The following is a 7,108-nucleotide window of genomic DNA, read 5'->3' as shown; positions in this document are numbered from 1 at the left end:
TACCCTACCGCGATTCCTATGTTATTTAGCAAACCCTAGCGATTGTAAAATCGCTAGCGGTTTGCGATTTTGCGATTCCACGAGCGCAAACGCGCTTGTGGAAAAGGGCCCTAAGGATCGGTTCCCAGCAGATGCAAAATGGACACGGTAAGCCATCCATTTTGCATCCGCTGCGCCTGCCCATCTGAAGCGATTGCAGCTCATGTGTCCTGCCACTGCTCCATCCCACTGTACTCAGCCGGGAGAACGGCAGGAGCATGGAGCTCTCCATAGGAAGCAATAGACCAATTCTTCCTAGCAACGGAGAATTTTCATTGGTCCACCATGTACGAATGAGAATTCTCCCTGTTGCTGAGGATTCCCATTGGTCTTTTGCAGACCAATGGAGAACCCCATGTTCTTGCCAGCCACCGGGCTGTGTATAGGCACTGTGCGGCGGCGGGACACGTGGTCCTGCTGTACCCTGAGGCGGATGCCATCCCCCATAGGATATAAGGGGGAATGCATCTGCTTGGTCCAGAATTATCGCGGACTGCACAGAAGTGCAGTCCGCTTATGGCAATGGAACCTACAGATCCGTTGCAGAGTGACAAAAGTGAATTGCTCCTATTTCTAAGTGTTTACTGTCAGTTTTAAAATGAGCGAAGAATGGACAAAAAATGCCTGTTCAACGCTTAGTGGGAACACAGCCTAAGTCCGATCCTCGTAGTGGCTGACACAGTGTAGGTACTTACCAATTGTTTTAGTAGTTCCGGTACCAAGGAGGCACTGACAGTCTGTTTGGACATTAGTAACTTGTGCATATGAGGGGTATATATGCTGACCAAGAGACTTTGTGGATACTTATCACGGACATACTAGTCTCCAATATAGCAACACTGCATAATAGCAGTCCCTACCAATACACTGTACAACCTTTTCAATGCTAATGGGCTTTACCCTAATGTACGCATATTTTGATATGCACATATTTTATTTTTTTCATTTACTTACGTGTGTGTGTGTGTGTGTGTGTGTGTGTAGGAAACCTTGTTAATCGTCATGATTTTCCTGTATAAATTGTTGGTTGCTACGATAAAAAGTGTCAGTTAAAGTGGACCCAAACTAAAAATACAAGATTTCAGAAATAAAATCTATTTTCTAAATTATAATAATAGCAGCCTTTTTTTCAGCTGCATGATGACAAATATAAAATATTTTACATTTATTGGAGAAACCCCTCCCTTCCTTTCATATTGCCGGCAAATAATCCAGCAAACTGGTGGAGTAGATGGTGTCCAGCAAAGGAGGAATTGCTAATGGCTGCCACCTGTATAACCTTAGTTATGCAAAGAGGAGGGTGAAAAGCATGCACTGAAATGCTCATAGGCTTGAAGGAGTGTTTATTTATATCTGTATGTGTCAGAGTGGTGCAACTAAATATTTTGAATTAAAAAAATGTTTGGTTTGGGTCCGCTTTAAATATATCATATAGGAGACACACACAGTGATATTTGAGAAGTGAAATGAAGTTTATTGGATTTACAAGTGTGCTATAATTGTTTAAATAAAATTAGGAAGGGACGTAAATTTGGGCACCACAAAAAAGAAATGAAATCAATATTTAGTAGATCCTCCTTTTGCAGAAATTACAGCCTATAAGCACTTCCTGTAGGTTCCAATGAGAGTCTGGATTCTGGTTGAAGGTATTTTGGACCATTCCTCTTTACAAAACATCTCTAGTTCATTCAGGTTTGATGGCTTACAATCATGGACAGCTCTCTTTAACCTCCCTGGCGTTCTATTAAAATCGCCAGGGAGGCTGCGGGAGGGTTTTTTTTAAATTAAAAAAAAAACTATTTCATGCAGCCAACTGAAAGTTGGCTGCATGAAAGCCCACTAGAGGGCGCTCCGGATCCGCACTTTCGATCGCCTCCGGCGATCAAAAGTAACAAGGAAGGCCGCAATGAGCGGCCTTCCTTGTTTCGCTTTCCTCGTCGCCATGGCGACGAGCGGAGTGACGTCATGGACGTCAGCCGACATCCTGACGTCTGCCGCCTCCGATCCAGCCCTTAGCGCTGGCCGGAACTGTTTGTTCCGGCTGCGCTGGGGTCGGGCGGCTGGGGGGACCCTCTTTCGCCGCTGCTCGCGGCGGATCGCCGCAGAGCGGCGGCGATCAGGCAGCACACGCGGCTGGCAAAGTGCCGGCTGCGTGTGCTGCTTTTTATTTGATAGAAATCGGCCCAGCGGGGCCTGAGGAATCCTCCTGCGCAGGTTACCCCGAGCTGAGCTCGGGATAACCGGCAAGGGGGTTAACTCACACCACAGATTTTCAATTATATTCTGGTCTTCGGACTGAGATTGCCATGCCAGAATGGTGTACTTGTTTCTCTGCATGAATGCCTTAGTGGATTATGAGCAGTGTTTAGGGTCGTAGTCTTGTTGAAAGATCCAGCCCAGGCACAGCTTCAGCTTTGTCACTGATTCCTGGACATTGGTCTCCAGAATCTGCTGATATTGAGTGGAATCCACGTGTCCCTCAACTTTGACAAGATTTCCAGTCCCTGCACTGGCCACACAGCCCCACAGCATGATGGAACCACCACCATATTTTACTGTAGGTAGCAGGTGTTTTTCTTGGAATGCTGTGTTGTTTTTCCTCCATGCATAATGCCCCTTGTTATGCCCAAATAACTAAATTTTAGTTTCATCAGTCCACAGCACCTTATTCCGAAGTGATGCTGGCTTGTCTAAATGTGCTTTAGCATACCTCAAGCGGCTCCGTTTGTGCTGTGGGCGGACAAAAGGCTTCCTCTGCATCACTCTCGCATACAGCATCTCCTTGTGTAAACCGAATGGTTGAAAGATGCACAGTGACGCCATCTGCAGTAAGATGATGTTGTAGGTGCTGGTCGGTGGGTTGACTGACTGTTCTCACCATTCGTTGCTACTGTCTATCCGAGATTTTTCTTGGTCTGCCACTTCGAGCCTTAAAGAGACACTGAAGCGAAAAAAAAATTATGATATTATGATTTGTATGTGTAGTACAGCTAAGAAATAAAACATTAAGATCAGATACATCAGTCTAATTGTTTCCAGTACAGGAAGAGTTGAGAAACTCCAGTTGTTATCTCTATGCAAACAAGCCATTAAGCTCTCCGACTAGTTAGTCGTGGAGAGGGCTGTTATCTGACTTTTATTATCTCAACTGTAAGTAAACTGTTTACTTTTTCTCTGCTAGAGGAGAGGTCATTACTTCACAGACTGCTCTGAAAGAATCATTTTGAATGCTGAGTCTTGTGTAATCTGCACATATTATAGAATAATGCAATGTTAGAAAAAACACTATATACCTGAAAATAAAAGTATGAGAATATTTTCTTTGCTGCTAATCTTCTAGAAATTATTCATAGTACACAACCAATTCATTATATCATATTTTTTTTTTCGCTTCAGTGTCTCTTTAACTTGAACTGAGCCTGTGGTCTTCCATTTCCTCAATATGTTCCTAACTGTGGAAACAGACAGCTGAAATCTCTGAGACAGCTTTCTGTACCCTTCCTCTAAACCATGATTGTGAATAATCTTTGTCTTCAGGTCATGTGAGAGTTGTTTTGAGACCCCCATGTTGCTACTCTTCAGAGAAAATTAAGTGCAGGGAAACTTACATTTGACCCCCTTAAAGAACAAGCGACACCCATGCTAACCTAGAAATAAAAAACACATATATAAGTAGATAAATACTACTTCTATTTACATAACAGATGTATTGTGCTATCCACGTAATGATTCCTGTGAATTTTACAAAGGAAAAGCAGAAAATCCTAGTCTAGGCAGTGGCCATCTTGCCAAGCTAATGCTGAGATCGTATCCTCCCTGACTCTTCCTCCCCCCCCCCCTCCTTTCTCTTGCTCACTGTGTATTAATTAGCTCCCCTCCTCCCAGAGCTTTTTTTTATTTACACATCCAATCACTGAGTCACCTCAGCCTTGCTTGTAAACACAAGTGATCAGCTAGGCAGGGAAATAATAGGAAGAGGAGGAATATATTATAGATAAAAAGAACTCCCAGCATTCAACTTTTTGGCACTGTTTGGCACTAGGGCCAGTGCTCCTAAAGTATGTGATAACTCCAAACCAGAACAGCAAAAAAAAGTTTTGAATGCAGGATTAGCATCTTTATCACTTAATACACTCAGACCAGTTGCTGATTTTTATGGTGACAATACCGCTTTAACTACTCTTTCTTATAATTGTTTTCACCTGTGTATGTAGGTCAGGGGTCACTGAGCTCACAAAGCGAATTTGAGTTCCAATGACATTTTTTATCGTAACAACCAACGATTTATACAGGAAAATCATGACGACTAACAAGCTTGCCCAAACCTTTGCATCCCACTGTACAGGGGAGGAAATAATTACTTGTCCCCTCACTGATTTTGTAAGTTTGTCCAATGACAAAGAAATGAAAAGTCTCAGAACAGTATCATTTCAATGGTAGATTTATATTAACAGTTGCAGATAGCACATCAAAAGGAAAATCGAAAAAATAACCTTAAATAAAAGATAGCAACTGATTTGCATTTCATTGAGTGAAATAAGTTTTTGAACCCCTACCAACCATTAAGAGTTCTGGCTCCCACAGTGTGGTTAGACACTTCTACTCAATTAGTCACCCTCATTAAGGACACCTGTCTTAACTAGTCACCTGTATAAAAGACACCTGTCCACAGAATCAATCAATCAAGCAGACTCCAAACTCTCCAACATGGGAAAGACCAAAGAGCTGTCCAAGGATGTCAGAGACAAAATTGTAGACCTACACAAGGCTGGAATGGGCTACAAAACCATTAGCAAGAAGCTGGGAGAGAAGGTGACAACTGTTGGTGCGATTGTTCGAAAATGGAAGGAGCACAAATTGACCATCAATCGACCTCGCTCTGGGGCTCCACGCAAGATCTCACCTCGTGAGGTGTCAATGGTTCTGAGAAAGGTGAAAAAGCATCCTAGAACTACATGGGAGGAGTTAGTGAATGACCTCAAATTAGCAGGGACCACAGTCACCAAGAAAACCATTGGAAACACATTACACCGCAATGGATTAAAATCCTGCAGGGCTCGCAAGGTCCCCCTGCTCAAGAAGGCACATGTGCAGGCCCGTCTGAAGTTTGCCAATGAACACCTGAATGATTCTGTGAGTGACTGGGAGAAGGTGCTGTGGTCTGATGAGACCAAAATAGAGCTCTTTGGCATTAACTCAACTCGCTGTGTTTGGAGGAAGAAAAATGCTGCCTATGACCCCCAAAACACCGTCCCCACCGTCAAGCATGGGGGTGGAAACATTTTGCTTTGGGGGTGTTTTTCTGCTAAGGGCACAGGACAACTTAATCGCATTAACGGGAAAATGGACGGAGCCATGTATCGTGAAATCCTGAACGACAACCTCCTTCCCTCTGCCAGGAAACTGAAAATGGGTCGTGGATGGGTGTTCCAGCACGACAATGACCCAAAACATACAGCAAAGGCAACAAAGGAGTGGCTCAAGAAGAAGCACATTAAGGTCCTGGAGTGGCCTAGTCGATCTCCGGACCTTAATCCAATAGAAACCCTATGGAGGGAGCTCAAGCTCAGAGTTGCACAGAGACAGCCTCAAAACCTTAGGGATTTAGAGATGATCTGCAAAGAGGAGTGGACCAACATTCCTCCTAAAATGTGTGCAAACTTGGTCATCAATTACAAGAAACGTTTGACCTCTGTGCTTGCAAACAAGGGTTTTTCCACTAAGTATTAAGTCTTTTATTGTTAGAGGGTTCAAAAACTTATTTCACTCAATGAAATGCAAATCAGTTGCTATCTTTTATTTAAGGTTATTTTTTCGATTTTCCTTTTGATGTGCTATCTGCCACTGTTAAAATAAACCTACCATTGAAATGATACTGTTCTGAGACTTTTCATTTCTTTGTCATTGGACAAACTTACAAAATCAATGAGGGGTCAAATAATTATTTCCTCCACTGTATATATATATATATATATATATATATATATATATATATATATATATATATATGTTCGTTAGTTACGTCTGAGGGGAAATAAAGAAGCAAAAAAAAAGACAATCCAGCATGCCCTGCAACTTCCTTTGTGCGGCAACGTACCAAATAAGAATCAGGTAATCTGGGAAATGATCATTCATAAACAAGAAAAGTAATAAAGATTTTTACTTTTAGATTGCCTGGTTAGCATCCGTATTACTTGTTTACCAGATAAAAATAAAGAATTGATTTTTGATTGTATGCCCGACAGTTACACTTTAAAGGGAACCTTAACTGAGAGGGATATGGATGTTTCCTTTTGAACAATACCGGTTGCCTGGCAGTCCGCTGATCTCATTAGCTGCAGTAGTGGCTGAGTCACACACCTGAAACAAGCATGCAGCTAATCCAGTCTGACGTCAGAGCACCTGATTTGCATGCTTGTTGAGGGGCTGTGGCTGAAAGTATTAGAGACACAAGATCAGCAGGAGAGTCAGGTAACTGGTATTATTTTAAAAGGAAAAATCCATATCCTTCTCAGTTTAGGTTCCCTTTAAGAATAAACTTCATTTAATTCCAATAAAAGCGCTTACATTTGCACTTACAATGTTGTAGCGATGTAAAGGGCGCATCAGGGGCCTGCCGGCAAGTCCTCCCTCCTCTTGCGCTTGGCCAGAGCTGCAGGGGCGAGGTGCGGTGGGCGGGGCCTGGTCGCGCTGGTGCTGTCTGACGTCACGACGCGTTTAACCACACCTTCGTCAGGTCACCCGACGAAGGTGTGGTTAAACGACGAAACGCGTCGTGACGTCAGACGGCACCAGCGTGACCAGGCCCCGCCCACCGCACCTCGCTCCACGCCGAACATCGCCCCTGCAGCTCTGGCCAAGCGCAGGAGAGGAGCGAGGACTTGCCGGCAGGCCCCTGATGCACCTTTTACATCGCTACAACATTGTAAGTGCAATTGTAAGCGCTTTTATTGGAATTAAATGAAGTTAATGCACAAGAAGGAGCACTCTTTTTTTCTTTTCACTCTTTTAGACTTACTGGCACCACCCAGCACTAAGAGCAGCACCCAAGACATTAACTTTCTACATC

Source organism: Hyperolius riggenbachi, chromosome 11, assembly GCF_040937935.1.
Source record: "Hyperolius riggenbachi isolate aHypRig1 chromosome 11, aHypRig1.pri, whole genome shotgun sequence".
Lineage (NCBI taxonomy): Eukaryota > Metazoa > Chordata > Amphibia > Anura > Hyperoliidae > Hyperolius > Hyperolius riggenbachi.
This window is presented reverse-complemented; position numbering follows the sequence as displayed.